Genomic DNA, 16,048 nt, shown 5'->3' on the forward strand with positions numbered 1-16,048 from the left:
TTGGAAGCCTATTTATTTTGTGAGAAAGAAAAAACACTGTTTTATATACTCTCTGTTTTGTCAAAATATTAATTTCCTCCAACAGCCCAAAAAGTAAAGGAAGGTTGAGAATAGTGTTTGAAGGGCAGGGAAATTACAATTTTTTTTTTATTAAAACGAAGAAACTTGAACAACTCTCTCTGGTTCCAGAAAGACAAACCTCAGTTGTTCCTCCGTTTTCGGTCTTGAAATTTGTTGCCTTCCTCCTCACCTGAGAATTTCTAGCAGTCACTAACCATCACGGTGGGAGGTTTTATGAGAAAAGAGCCTCTGAATTCCACCAAATTACATGAAAACCCACAAGTGGTAGCCCTCTTTGCCAGGGCAAACTGGATGCCTCTCTTTGAGAGAATTCATGGATATGTTGAGGAGGTGACAGAGGAATTTTTAATGTCTTTAAGAACCCTTTCAGAAACCCATGCTACAGTCAGTTTCAGGGGTCTAACCATAGAGCTTACACGAGAATTCATTAGCATAATCAAAAGTCTTCGACATGGGCTCCCCTAGAGCAAAGAAGAAAAACCACTAGGACACGTTGCTAAAAAGACATTTTTCTAGCCTAATGAACATCTTGTGGAGGACAAGAATGGGTTCAAAAGGATGAGTATACCTCATCCATGGGATGAGGTTAGCTACCAGATCATGAAGTATATCTCTTTTGAAGGGAGATACAGTATAATCTATGGTTATCATTTTAGATTATTGCATGAAATAAGATATGGAATGGACCTACCTGCATCTAGAAAACTCAATCTCCCATATTTCCTCCTCCAATCTTTGATAGAGTGTGGCACCAAGTTGAATGTAGGGGCTTCAAACCAACTGGACCACCATGGGCTCATTAATTGCTAGTAAAGGATGCCCTCCACAAATACTCAATCCTTATAGCCTGGGAAATTTTTAGGAACATGACTGGAGAAGATGACATAAAAACTCTCACTGATGACCTTAGCCCATTTGGCACTGAAGTGGAGGAGCAGAAAGAGGAACTTGAAAATGAATTCCATGAGGAAGCATAAAATATTCAAGTAGAAGAACAAAAAGAGGAAAAACAGAGAGAAGAGGAGAAACATGACACAACCACTGTTGAACCTAAAGCAGAGAAGAAAACATAATCAAAAGTATAGAAGAGGAAGAGGACAAAAGCTGAGAAGAAGAAGCACAAGACAGCTCAGAAAAAGACTGCCACAGGAAACTCAGCAAGAAAAGGAGAAAACACCACCAGAGACAGTAGAAACAAAAGCTAAAACAATAGACATAGGAAAAACTGCAGAGGATGAAGAAGAAAAAAAGTAAGAAGAAGTGTCCCCTGAGACACTAGAAAGGGAAGCAACAACTGTTCTAGATGCACCTAGCACTCCAGCTAAGTAAAAATGGAAAATAAAAAGACAGATATCTATGTATTTCAAAGCTCGGAGGAGCACCAGAATCAAGGTGGGTAAGCCCCAACCACCTTCGAAAGAACCTATTATCATTGAGGATGCACTTGCTGCGACAAAGGAGGAATATCCCTTCAAAATATCCATCACCTATGAGAGAGGGAGTCCTAAGACATCCACCTGCAAGGAAAGGATAAAATTAATGGACTCTAAATCAGTCCTACAGGAGGCACAAACCTCTCTACATGAGACATTGGCTAAGCTCAAATAAACTGAGAAACTGGAAAAGAAGGCAAAAGAACAATCCCAAGAGGAATTTAAGGCAAAAGAAATACTAGAGCCTAGACCTTAGCCTAACTTAGGCTCCTATTACAATCTTCTTGAGGGTGGGAAGATCATCCGACAAAAATTTCCAGTGTTGTTTTCCTTCGAACTAGAAAATGAGAGAGTTAGGACCCACACCTAGATGCATATTGTAAAATCTAAAGGAGTCGAAGATATTGGGCACATGGAAAACAAGTTGAGAGAGATGAGCAGATAATTGAGCATGGTAAGGCACACAGTGAGCATCAGAAGAGCTCAACTATAGGAAGAAAACGAATTGTTGAAAAAGCAGCTACAAGAAAGGGAACCTTAATAAGGAAATAAGCTATCAATATTGGAAGGATAGCAACAAAAAGAGGGACCCCATGCAGATAGTGACGTATCAGAGAAACAACAAAAAGAAGAATATCCATAGAAAAATAGTGAGACACTGATGAAACCGTAGCAAGAAAAAGAATCCCAGGCAGAAACTGAAGTGCTGATTTTGAAAAGGCGGCTGCATGAAAAGGAAGTCCAGTTAGCCTACATGGCCAAATGGGTAATGGAGGCATTGTAGTGCAGACATCTAGCTAAACCATATGCACTATATCTCAAATTTTAGTGGCCCCAATTCCAGATTAAGACACTAGCCCAGAGGGGCACAATACCATTTCAAGATTATGGCCAATTTATGCATTTATGTGATCATAGCTCAGTGGAGGATATAGAAAAGCTAGCAAAATTTTACCTACACAACATGGCACTCACTGACATGAATTTATGGGATCCAAATGCTACAATGAAACATTTGTAGTTAATGGCTATGGCTTCTTGGATGAGCCGTGAAGAGAAGAGAGTAGTGGAAATTCAGAAAATGATGAAAAAAGAGGTGAGTGAGCCCCTAATAATTAGAGAGGAACCAACAGACCCCTTAGCCCTCATCTATGCCCACCAACACCTAGTATCTAATCCTCAAGTTCTCCCTGACTATGTTGATAGGAAACCACAGGCTATTGCTCATTTCGAAGATATGGAGAGATTGTTTAGTGATGACTACCTTGATGCCTGCATGAGAAGGTGGAATACATTGCCACATAGCCTAAGGATCAAGGAGTATCACTCCCCAAAGAGAATGAGGGAAGCCATGAGTAGAGTACCCCTGTATAAGCACTCAATGGAAAATTTGAAGGCCAACTAGATTGGGCTTAAACTCAGTCCTCCACTGCTGTTAGGACTGTTGGAAGGTGTTAAGGAGGAGGAAGAACATAAACAATGGGAAGAAGTGGATAGGAAAGTAGGTTTCCATGATAGAGAGGAAGACATCAAATCAGAGGCCTGGGATGTCAGGAAATCTGTCAGCCTTCAGGGCTATTAATGATGAAGAACTAGATTAGTTGCTCCGAGGATGAGCAACCCATTCAGCAGGGGGTGATGATGAGCCCTAGAAATGGGTAACTATATGGGCTCATTATGCCTCTTATTTCGATTTAATCCACCATTATCATTAGTTTTTTGCATGTTTTTGAATATATTTATGTTAATAGAGTGAATTGGGTTAGTCACTTTGCCACGTAGTCTAATGAGTGTTTATTGCAGATTTTTTGGATAATTTTGGACAAAGACAAAGAATTTATGAGCAAATGGCAGCCAAACTAGAGGAAAACAGGGAAGAGGACTTGTAGGGAGGGTGTCTCCTTCATTAATGACCCCTTTCCTTGAATCCTCCATCAACAACTTGAAGCACAAAGGCCCACATTGATGATTCCAAGGGGCAACCGAGCAAGTCAAGTAGGGCTGTTCTCTATCTTCAGTTCCAGGAACCCGAGTTCCTTGATTTTAGGAGGATTATTGGGAGTTCCCATTTGTTTAAATAATAAGGCTTCGAGCCTCAATAGGTTAGCTAGTTTTTAGTATATTTTTGCAACTTTTGTGCCGTACATTGTCATCTTATTCTCAAGTTCTTTTTGAAAACAGTTTATGTGATGTAACTGCTATTTTTTGATAAATGAAGATGAAATAGTTTTTGAGCAAGCACTGATCTCTTTCAAAGGGATGAAGCTCTTGGGTTAGTTCCCAACCCAAGCTGCTCAGCACCTCCCTTGTGTATTTATATGTTTTCTTGCTTCCATTCATGAGTTAATTTATGTTGCTTAAATTCATCTTACTTTGTTAAATTAGGTTGCTTTTGATGATTAACATAGTTGTTTTTGTATGAGTTGTGAAAGTAGGTTGTTGCAGTGAAAAAATAAGATTCGAAAAGGCCATAGTAGGCCCTGATCTCCTTTCTCCCCTCTTGGGACTATGATTTGAGGTCAAAGCACTATTCCTGCCACCAAAAACACAATTCTTGCTCTTCCAATGCAACTGCTAATGTGATACTTTGAGTTGGAGAAGTTGATATTAGTTTAGATTCACTTGATTAGATCATTTCCTATTCATTTACCATAGTTCTCTTGCATGATTTTCGGTTCGTAGGTTACTGATTAGCATTTTCTATTTTTAGGTCAGAAATTAGGTTAAGGTAGAAAAAACTCTGCTTTTAGTTATTTCTTTGGTCAGTTTTCATAAGTAAGTGTGCAGATCTCCTGCAGGACATCTCAGCTCACCATCCATCCATAAAATAACCAGCACCAGCTCACTTCTCATAGACTTCCCAACTCATTCACAACATTTCGCCAATCTACCCTAATTTCTGTGTTTTTTCCCTAAAGCTTCTTTCTTGCCACTTGAACCAATCCAACCATCATGTTCATCCCTGATCTTCCTTGAAAAGTTCCAAACACTACAACACGCTCATCTAGCCTTCATTTCTCTTTTCCCATCATTATTCCACCTTCAAAATGCTCAAAACAGCTTTCAGCCTCCTCCTGTAGATCCTCCTGTAGAACCTCCTATAGATCCCCTACAGCCTCCTCTAGAACTTCCTGTGAGTGATTTTTCGAAGTCTGATCACAATGGAAGTCTTTAGAAGGGTACTAAGGACTTCTTAGGACCTATCAACACCTTCCTCACCTTCTGCAAAAGCCAACTCCATCTTCCTTTGCCACCAAATCTCTGCATAGTCACAACCAGTTAAATCACAAGCATAATAATTCCACATAAAAATACTCAAAAGTACAAAAAGATGATATCCTCTCATTTCTATTCATAAGTAGCTTGAATAAGTGCAATTTACCTTTTCAGTAGTCAATGGCACTCACTTCATTAGTTTCCATCTCTTTTCTTACAAAAATAGGGTTAGTAGGTAAACTAGGGTTTGTTAGGGCTTGCTAGGGTTTGCGTTTCATTTCAGTTTTCCTTCTCTTTCTGCAAGTAGAATAGCCCCTGTAGAGTTAGCATTCTTCGATCATAGTAAAGCTTCTTCTAAGAACTCATAGAACTTGGATTAAGCTCCTAGCGAACTTACGCCAGCTGATTAAGTGGCAGCTTGCAGTAAGAGATAGTACTTGCGCATACAACACCATCACTTCCAAGTTTGTTACGAACTACTGGGTTGATAAAACTAAAGAAGGAAGCCCTAGGAGTTGCAGCATTATTTCTACAATACTAGAGCCCACGAGGATGGTAGCCAAATTCATGATGTGGGAATTAACACAAGCATCAATCAGAGGAATCCATTCTATGGAAAACTTAGAATTATTTGGTAACCCGTATAATCTACGTAACGTAGCAGCTGGATAGTTGTAGGAGTTTTCCAAAGAGGCTATAGCATACATACCGGATTTGTGAGATTTGAATTTGTTTTCCAATACTCTCCAACCCTAAATCAACTTGAAGGGGTCTAGGTTCTTCTTTGCGAAGTTGGCTACGTATGTTTTGTGACATATATCCTGAGGGTCATGTATATGGTACATTTTATTCAGGTGCTCTGCTCTGAATAACCCCATGAGTTCCATTCTTAAATTCATGAATTGCCTATCATCAATGGTGAGGATTTTGACCACCCACCTAATCATATTAGTGTATGGGAGGATTTTATTCCTCGCTCCTATCCTATGAAGGAAAGAACAGGCAACATCCTTGAATTGATGTCCCGAAGGTCATGTTAAGTCAGATGTTGCTTTTGTGACAGTAATCTTGGGATGCTTGTCCTCAATCCTATTATATATGACATCCCAAGTTGTTGCTCCTCTTCTGCCACTGCAGACTGTATTAGAGAATATAGGATCCATCTCTGTAAACTCGGATTCAACGATGCTCTGCTTTTTTTTGTTTTAGCACAACTTTCCTCAATGACATTTCTTTTGTAGCTTGCTTGAAATTGACAAGATATATCAGCGCAGATAGCGTCAGGCAATTAAGACTGAAAGATTTTCTCAAATGAGTTTGTATCATGAAAAAGGTTTAAATGAGATACTCAACGTTAACATCCTATAACTTGGAAAACCATTACGTCTACTAAGGATGCTAAATATTTATTAACATGTCAACCTGTTCGTTTTTATATTAGAACACAATTATTTCACATGCTTGCCACTTTTATTCGCACATCGCAATCTTTAAACGGATGTAATATAGTGTTTCTTGCTTAATGAGGCGAAATGTGATTGCGATTGTCGCAATATCACATTTTGCAAATCCCTAATGGATGTCATAGTGCCATAGCTTAACTACTTGTGATTTTTACGAAGTGTGATTTGTGAAATAACAAGGTACTTTTCATGAGGATATCGCAGCGAGAGGTTTGATCGTGAATCACAATTTTTTAAAGGGGCTTTATGATTATCATACGGAAAAGTGTGATTTGCGATTTACGATGAGGATCACATCCTTGGGTTGTTTTTCAAATTTTCTTAATGCAATTTCTTAGAGTTAGGTTTTATTATCTTAAGACTAAAAGTTTAACAAGGGTCCCTGTTGGGTCCCTATAATACTAGTGATTACCCCATTGCTATTGTAGTTATACCCCTTATTTATATTGTTGTGCCCCTATTACCCACATATTGTTATTTCTGTGCCCCTTAGAATCCCTCTATTGTTATTTTTGTGGCTTTATATTATTATTGTTAGGTCAGCTGGATTATATTGTGACTCCTTAGACTCCTATATATAGAAAGGAGGTTTTGTCATTTTTATCATCCAAGAATTGTTCATTTATGTAATGTAAAGGAGGTTTCCCCCTCGAAGAGGCTGAATTCTAAGGCGTTGATCTATCTTTTCTATCTTTTCTTGAGCTGGTTTCATAACATTTGGTATCAGAGCTTTGGATTCTACGGTTTCGCTGCTCCAAACAGGTCATCGTGGAATTTTCGCTATAATATTTTTTCTGTGACGTTTCAGAAGTCACAAAAAAAACCCATTTGAGAAGAATTGGCGCTGAACCTTGGGTCCGAATTTCAGAGCTTTTCGCGCAATATTTTCGGAGATATGATCTGAGGAAGTTGGCCTTTTTACAGACTCCTGAATTACATTCAAAACAGGTGACCTGGGGAAAATCGTCATAACTCTCTCTCTAAGGATCAGATTGAAATTTCGTAAAAAGGTACAGAAAGAGGACAGACTGTAGTTTCTTGTATGTGTGTTTCAGATTCAAAGGTTGAAACAGGGACTCGTGGCACGTCGTACAAGTTCGCTCTACTGAACCAGTCTAAAAGCAAGTCACTGTGGGAGATTTCACATAACTCTTACTTGGAGAATCCAATTTGGCTCAGACTTGTGGCATTGGAAAGAGGACGCAGAAGGCTACTACAGGTAGCAATTTCAGAATTGGATGATCAGAAATTACAGAGATACATCAGATTCAATATCAGGCTTCTATAAAGTGAAAAAAGGTGTGTAGTTTTTTTTTAATTTTTTATCTAAGCTTGGTTTGACGGAATTCAAAGGGCATAGTAAAGCATTATTATCGGTAACTGATGCCCCGAGGAAAGAAAATGCAAACACCTAGTAAGGAACCTGAAAGCTCTAGCATGACTCATGAAGAAGAGGAAGAAATGCTACATGATATATCAAAATTACAAGAACAAGTGCAACAAATGTCACGCTCACAAAAGCTAACAGAAGCTAAGATAAGTGGCGTGGAATCTAAGATAAATGGCGTGGAATCTAAGATAAAGGGCATGGAAGCTAAGATGGAGGATTCGATGGTAAATTTGAAGATAGATTTGAAGACAGACATGGAAGAATTGAAGAACTTGCTACAAGAAAGGGTCACTAATGGTGAAAAGGTAGTAAAGGAAACTCATGATGAGAACAAAAGAAATGTTAATCATGATTCCATAGACTCTAATGTTGGATCGAAGACTCACCATGTTCCAAAAATCGATATGAGGAAGTTTGATGGCAAGGATCCCGCCACATGGATATTACAGATGGAGCAATTCTTCGATCTCAATAATGTGCAAAACACACAAAAGGTACGTATGGCAACTTTATATTTGGAACCAAATCAGTTTGTATGGTATCAATGGCTTTGTTCTCGTAAACAATTTATCACTTGGGCAATTTTTACGGAAGAATTGATAGCACATTATGAGGATACAAAAAGCAACACTTTTTTTAGCCAATTGATAAGTCTCAAACAAAAGGGTTCAATAATGGAGCACATTGAGGAGTTCCAAAAATTGAACATAAGGGTAAAAGATATTCCAGAGGAGCATAGGATTGATGTGTTCATAGGGTCTTTAAAGGATAATATCCAACATGATGTGCGCCTTTGGGAACCTGATTCATTAGAGAAGGCATTCAGGTTAGCAAGAAAAATGGAAAGCAAAATTATGGCAACTAGGAAGCATACCATTCACAACTATAAAGATGGAAGTGTTGTTGCCCATAGTCTTCCACAACCTACAAGGTTGACACCACAAAATTGGAAGAAAAAAGAGCAAAAGGGCTTTGTTACAATTGTGATAGCAAATACACAAAAGGTCATAAGTGTGCTGAGAAGAAATTATTCTACATAGATTGTGAAGAGGAAGAAGAAAAGGAGCAAGAAAGGTCAAAAGAAGAGGATATATTCCAGGAACAAAGCCTAGATGAAGAACAAATAAATCCGACCATATCTTGTAATGCATTGGCGGGAATTACCACTCCTCAAACCATCAAGATAGAAGGACAAATCAAGAAGAAAAAGGTAATAGTGTTGATTGATTCAGGAAGCACCCACAATTTTATTCATTGTAGGGTAGCAAAAGAATTGAATTGCTTCCTATATCCAGCACCAGAGTGTCAAGTGATGATTGCAAATGGAGGAACAATAAATTGCTCTGGAAAGTGCCATAATATCAAGCTATCCATGGGAGAATATGTATTGACTAGCCCAATGCTTTCCATTCCAATGGGAGGTGCTGATGTTGTACTAGGAGTCCAATGGCTACAATCCTTGGGTACAATAGCTTTTAATTTTCAAGAACTTTTCATCAAATTTTCTTGGAAGGAAAGGAAGTTGAATTAAGGGGTATTGCAGGGAAACCAGGAAAGATAATCAGCTCTAATGGTATGACAAAGCTTCTAAAAAAGGAGCAAAGAGGTGTAATTGCACAATTATGTTCGCTAGATGTTTCCACATTGGAATCATCTATTTCTCCAGATCTCCAAAAAGTCTTGGACAATCATTCCAAGGTATTTGAGACTCCCAAGGGTCTCCCACCTATGCGTGATCATGATCATGCTATTCATCTGATTCCAGGAAGTGTTCCTCCAAACATCAGGCCGTACAGATATCCCTATGTCCAAAAAAGTGAAATTGAACGTATGGTTGCAGAAATGCTAGAGGCTGGTATAATTCAACCGAGTCAAAGTTCTTTCTCAGCTCCAGTAGTATTGGTGCACAAGAAGGATGGATCATGGCGCATGTGTCCAGATTATAGGGAGCTCAACAAGCTCACTATTAAAGATAAGTTCCCCATTCCTGTTATTGATGAATTACTGGATGAATTGCATGGATCAATTTACTTCACCAAGTTGGATCTTCGTTCGGGATATCATCAAATCAGAATGAAGATTGAAGACATTCCAAAAACGGCATTTAGAACTCATGAGGGTCATTATGAATTTTTGGTCATGCCTTTTGGCCTTACCAATGCACCTTCAACATTTCAAGGTTTGATGAATTCAATTTTCAAACCATTCCTTAGAAAATTTGTGTTAGTATTTTTTGATGATATACTAATCTACAGCAAGTCTTGGAAGGATCATGTTGAACATGTTGACAGGGTGCTACAACTATTGGAGGAGAAACAATTATATGCAAAAAGATCCAAATGTTTCTTTGGAGTCCAGGAGGTGGAATATTTGGGTCATATTGTATCTCATGAAGGAGTTAAGGTAGACCCTAGCAAAATTAAAGCCATTAAGGAATGGAAAATCCCCACATCCATAAAGCATCTGCGAGGATTTCTTGGGTTGACAGGGTATTATCGCAAGTTTGTTAAGAATTATGGGAGAATAGCAGCACCTCTAACAACATTATTGAAGAAAGATTCATTTTCATGGACTTCGGAAGCAACAAAGGCCTTTGAACATCTTAAAGAGGCAATGTGCCAAGCACCGGTCTTAGCTACACCGGACTTCACAAAAACCTTTATTGTGGAATGTGATGCTTCAGGAAATGGAATTGGTGTTGTTCTAATGCAAGATGAAAGACCCATTGCTTTTGAAAGTCGTCCAATCAAGGGAAAGTTTTTAAGCAAAGCTATTTATGAGAAGGAAATGTTGGCAATACTCCATGCACTTAAGAAATGGCGACCCTACCTAATGGGAAGACACTTCAAGGTAAAAACGGATCATGATAGCCTTAAATACTTTTTAGAACAAAGATTATCCTCTGAAGAGCAACAAAAGTGGGTCACAAAGATGTTGGGTTATGACTTTGAAATCATCTACAAAAAAGGGAAGCAAAATGTGGTGGCAGATGCACTCTCAAGAAAGGATGAGGATGTGGAAGCATTGTTGTGTGCCATTTCTATTATCCAACCAGATTGGATAAACGAAGCAAGGGAGGAATGGAAGAATGACGAAGAAGTGTGGGCACTTATTCGAAAGCTACAACAAGATTCCAGTACTTCTGATACATTTAGCTGGCAAAATGATTCGTTATGGTACAAAGATCGCTTATACCTCTGTAAGAATTCCCAGCTAAAACAAAAGATTCTTATGGAATTGCACACTTCTCCCTTAGGAGGGCACTCAGGATTTTTAAAAACTTACCACAGGGTTAAGAAGGAATTTTTTTGGGATGGCCTTAAATCAGATATTCAAAAGTTTGTGGCGGAATGTTTGGTTTGCCAGCAAAATAAAGTTGAAACAATTAAGACACCGGGTCTATTACAACCTTTATCCATTCCAAGCCAACGTTGGGAGGAGGTTTCAATGGATTTTATCACAGGTTTACCCAAGTCTGAGGGAAAGAGTGTCATCATGGTGGTAGTTGACAGACTTACCAAGTATGCACACTTTTGTGCATTATCACATCCATTTAAAGCCAGTACAGTTTCTACTGCATTTATGGAAACAGTTCAAAAGCTACATGGAAACCCAAAGATTATTGTAAGTGACAGAGATCCCATTTTCACTGGAAATTTTTGGACAGAATTATTTTCTTGTCTTGGTACTCAGTTAGCTCATAGCTCATCTTATCATCCTCAATCTGATGGGCAAACTGAGATAGTAAACAAATGTTTGGAAGGATATCTTCGTTGCTTTGTATCTGATAAACAGACACAATGGGTCAAATGGTTGCCTCTGGCTGAATGGTGGTATAACACTTCCTTCCATACAGCAACAAAAATGACCCCATTTATGGCACTTTATGGGTATCAACCACCATCCATCACATCATATTTAAGAGAAAATTCTAAGGTTCAGGCAGTGGAACATCACATCGAACATCAACAACAAGTCCTCCAACTCTTAAAGGATAACCTCGTGTTGGCACAAAATAGAATGAAACAACAGGCAGATCAACATCGCAGTGAAAGAAGTTTTGATGTAGGTGATTGGGTATTCCTACGGCTACAACCATATAAGCAAATGTCCCTAAAGCAAGCTAAGAAGGATAATAAATTATCACCAAAGTATTATGGTCCGTACAAGGTGTTGCAAAAGATTGGTACTATGGCATACAAATTGGAGCTTCCTGCAGCTTCTCGATTGCACCCAGTTTTCCATGTTTCATGTTTAAAGAAGGTTATAGGTGACAAGCTCCCAATTCAAACAATATTGCCAGAACTTGATGAGGAAGGAAAAATTATATTGGAACCGGAAGCAGTCACAGAAACAAGAACTCGACAGCTACGAAATCGATCAATTTCAGAGTATCTTATCAAGTGGAAGAACTTATCCGCTGAAGATTCCACATGGGAGGATGAGAATTTTATGCAGAAGTATCCAGAACTACTCAAGCGTTGAGGACAACACTTTTTTGAAGGAGAGGGGCATGTTGGGTCCCTATAATACTAGTGATTACCCCATTACTATTGTAGTTATACCCCTTATTTATATTGTTGTGCCCCTATTACCCCCATATTGTTTTTTCTGTGCCCCATAGAATCCCTCTATTGTTATTTTTGTGGCTTTATATTATTATTGTTAGGTCGGCTGGATTATATTGTGACTCCTTAGACTCCTATATATAGAAAGGAGGTTTTGTCATTTTTATCATCCAAGAATTGTTCATTTATGTAATGTAAAGGAGGTTGCCCCCTCGAAGAGGCTAAATTCTAAGGCGTTGATCTATCTTTTCTATCTTTTCTTGAGCTGGTTTCATAACAGTCCCCATTTATATCTGTAAAGTTAGCCATTTCTATTTGTAAATGGGGCGGTTGTTTCATAGTAGAACAGATGGGAAATAATGGATTTGAATTCGATGTCTTCCTCAACATAGAAGATTTCAAAACAAGACAGTTAAGGAAGGTTTTCGGTGAAGGGGACTTGTTTTGTAAACTCTCTTTCCAATTTTTCAAGGGAGGGGCTTCTTTGGGTGGATGATGCAGTTTTAAAAAAATATAAGGATATGTAGGGAGAGTTAGAAGTAGTTTTTTTTTGTACAAGGCTTGTGCCTGATTCATCGATGAGGCTTCTATCTTCTCCATTGAAGATTTTATATTTAAGAGTATACATGAGGATATGTACATATCTTTGAAACCAAGGCTGCATTTTTTGGTTAGAAATGTTTTGGGTTGATTTGTGATTGTTATTCATGACATTGCATGAGACACTCTTGAGTATGTTCATAGGAAAATTAATTTCAAAAATTTGTTTCCTGCGTACAAACATTGGCTCATATCCATTGCAAAGTAACAAAACTATGACCAAACATTAGGGGATTCCCATGTTGTTAATGATACAATGCTTAATTTGGTGTCTCACATGCAGAACAAAGTTCTTCCTTAGTAATGGAAACTTGTAAATGAATTCATGTCTACTATTAGATCTATGTGCATCATGGGTGATCAAGTGCCCTATATGAAAAGAAATTTGAGCCCTCTATATGATAGCATCCACAATCAAGTCAAATATTTACTTAAGAAGGCTACAAAGAATATTTTTTTATGCTTCTATTACTGTTTCAGAACACATGCATGTACTTCAGATGGCATTAGTGACTTGGGATTTGATTATGTTAATGCTTACTCCATTGAAGAGAAATCATGAGTGTACAAAAGAATCTAGTAAATTGTTCTTATCCCTGAATGAATATTTTTTTTCGAGTCATATTCACATATATTATTTGTCCATTCTAATGGTTTTCTATAAGATGCTAACAAAAAGTGTGCATGGCCATGATTTATATGTGACATGCTGCAATGCCCTCACCTCATTTCTAGACCGTTATTGGTGTTGCTCATGGAAGTTAATATTTTAATGAAGCTAAGGCAAATAAAATTTTCTAAGACTTTTCTCCCCTTGTCCTTGACTTGCTACCAAGCTTTCTTTGAATTTATATTCTGCAACTAGGCCATCCTTTGCCAAGGATAACCCCATTCATATAATGCCATATGTTAAATAGGTGCATGATAAAGAGAAACATGATTTTACTTATTTTATAATACCTTTGTGCAAAGCCATGGAGGAAATTGATAGGCTTGTAACATCTCATGTAATTGTATGTAAAGGTCCACACATGGAAAACTATTCTAGAATATATTCCTTGATAGTAGTAGACATTGGATTCCATAAGTGGCTTTTCACAATATTCAAGGAGCTTCTACTTAGGATTGATTGTTTTCATGAGGTAGTGGTAGATATAGTTGTTGAACAAAGGCCATCGACATGTGAGGATTTCCCTTTTGGCTGGTCTCCATTCGTCTCCATTTTGAAGGGACTTCAAGCCATTAGAAAGTTTTCCAAATATGACATGGAATATTTACTATTGATGCCAAATGCACACCAAATAGATTTCGATAATCATATTTAACAGCTACCATTGCATGATGTTCATTCATGGTTACTTGAATATATCTCCCTCTTGATTTCAAATCTAAGTGGTATCTAGTAGTGTATATGCAGATTAATCCACAAGAAGGTCATGATGAATGACATGAAATTTGTAGTTCATAGATCTCAAATTCTTTTGGATTCATTTGAGCCACTTGCCTATGCATAAGCAATTGTTTTAAAAGGAGGAATTTTTGTAGAGTTTGTGACCGAGGAAGCAACTATTCTACGAGTTTCGCTAGAGTGGTTTTTAGTATCTTTGATGAGCCTCGGTATTGCAACAGGAATGCTGCAACTCCCATGTCTACCAACTTTAATTACCAACCTGGGGTTCGTACAAACTTAAGAGGTATCGGCACTATATGTGGAGCATACAATGTGTCCTTCCTTTGTTATTATGATGTAAGGAAGTGCATGTACTGAAGTCAAATCCTAAGATAATTGCAAAGGATCGAAATGGAAACCTTAACCTATTGCAAGAAATAAAGTACAAAGAAAGAAAGCTATTATAATTGCATAAACTAAATATCGTGAACTAAATGTCAACCATTACATTTAAATGAGTTTAGATCCATTATCGAAGTTGATTCGATGTGGCAATTAAGAAAATCATCATTGTATTATCCAATCCATAAATCTGTCCATTAGCCCAAATTTCTAAGATATTTTGCATGGGTAAAGAGGCAAGTCCTAAGTCTTCCTTAGTCTTCCCTAATAATCTTTTTTTATCCTAGGGGTCCTGATTCAACCCTAAGGGATCATAACCAAACATCTTGAGTGAATTTGGGTAAGTATATACACACTCGAGGAGTACTACAGGAAACAACAAATTTACTACACGAAAATGGAATTCACCAAATGACCAAGCAAATCAAATCCAAATTGGATGGGACATATTTTGTTATTTACTAGGATGCTTTAGGTCTCCCTTCTAAGTGGAATCACTCAAAAATACCTTTGTTAACCCATGTTAAAAAAAATAAAAATAAAAAATTACTAGTAAATATATCAAATTCCTAACCTAATCAAGTGCAAATGCAATGGGGTAATTTTTTTAATTAATTAAAATATTTTTGTCATATAATGCAATTGCAATCAACTTTATTGAAGCTCGTTAGCATGCTCTAAAAAATATTATAAATTTATTGTTATTTTCCACAAATAACTTCTAGAAATCTATATTTGGCAATAACCAAACTAATCCAAGTAACTTAATGATTACTATGGCCTTCCAAAGTTGTTACAATGATGAAATAACGCTTGTGATCCTGCAAAATAACTTACTTCAACCATTTAACCGAATCCTACAACAAGTAATTATTAATACTAAATGCAGAAATAGAAAAAATAAGAACAAGAGATGCATGTGAATAAGAAGTGAAAGGAAGAAAAGTAAATGATACAAAAGGGCTATGAGGCTCCTGGGATGGCCAATACCAAGGAAACTCAAAGTCATATGAATGAGACCAAGATTTGGAATTTTAACATGGCACTAATATTCGTTATTTCCATGAATACAATTACATCCCTACAAGAAATTACAGTGGAGCTGCAAAAATACGAGTTCTCTCTACAAGAAGACTAAGGAAAATCCACCCCTAGAGGAAAATTTGACTTTTTACTTATAAAAAATCATTAGGAAGCATTACCCATGAAAGAAGGAATTTTTCCCCACCAAAATCCCTTGGTTAGTTGATCTAGCTTCCAATACTAGGAATCTGCATTAAATGGCAGGGAACACATTCCTAGATTTTCTTAATCATTAGAGCTCCAAAATTTGTACCATAATTCCATATTATGTTATTGATTTTGTTAGACGAATTTTAAGGTCTAAAATGGGCCTCCTAAGGAAATTATAAAATAATAGTGGAAATAATAAAATAATATTAGATTACATCATTAATTTTTAGAGGGGAAAAAGGGAAAACTATTTTTTCAACCTGTATTTTCAA

This window comes from Pinus tabuliformis, chromosome X (genome assembly GCF_031772625.1).
Source record: "Pinus tabuliformis cultivar Carrire ecotype Pingquan chromosome X, CPIR1, whole genome shotgun sequence".
NCBI classification, from domain to species: domain Eukaryota; kingdom Viridiplantae; phylum Streptophyta; class Pinopsida; order Pinales; family Pinaceae; genus Pinus; species Pinus tabuliformis.